At 63.0% G+C, this 538-nt stretch overlaps 1 protein-coding gene across 1 annotated transcript in view; it reads left to right on the forward strand.

Annotated features, from left to right (window-relative positions):
- Positions 1-538, forward strand: part of VOLCADRAFT_97666 (uncharacterized protein) — a gene marked incomplete at both ends in the record, with an annotated part of 24,903 nt that overhangs the window by 20,972 nt on the left and 3,393 nt on the right. The window lies entirely within an intron of this gene.

Genomic DNA, 538 nt, shown 5'->3' on the forward strand with positions numbered 1-538 from the left:
GCAGCGAGTCACCCTCGCACCAAGGCCCCGGTCTTTGGGGTTCTGTACATGTTGGTGCTGACGGGGCTGCTGGCCACACCCATGTGCTTCAATGCCTTCGTGGTGGGACATTTCGCGGGGAAAGGAGGGGGGCGGCCGCGGGAGGGGAGGAGGGGGTCCTGTGCGGGAAATGGGGTGGTTGACGTTGGGGAGGCAGTGATGAGGAGTGGGCTCCTCGTTGAGCTGTTTCTGAATTTCTGTAGCTGTGTCTCCGCAGCCTTTACCTCTTTCCTCCCTTACCTCTTCCCCCCCTTACCTCTTCCCCCCCTTACCTCTTTCCCCCCTTACCTCTTCCCCCCCTTACCTCTTTCCCCCCTCACCTCTTCCCCCCCTTACCTCTCCCCCCTCACCTCTTCCCCCCCTCACCTCTCCCCCCTCACCTCTTCCCCCCCTTACCTCTTTCCCCCCTCACCTCTTCCCACCCTTACCTCTTCCCCCTCACCTCTTCCCCCCCTCACCTCTGCCCCCCCTCACCTCTTCCCCCCCTCACCTCTTCCCC

The sequence above is a fragment of the Volvox carteri genome (genome assembly GCF_000143455.1).
Source record: "Volvox carteri f. nagariensis unplaced genomic scaffold VOLCAscaffold_63, whole genome shotgun sequence".
NCBI lineage: Eukaryota > Viridiplantae > Chlorophyta > Chlorophyceae > Chlamydomonadales > Volvocaceae > Volvox > Volvox carteri.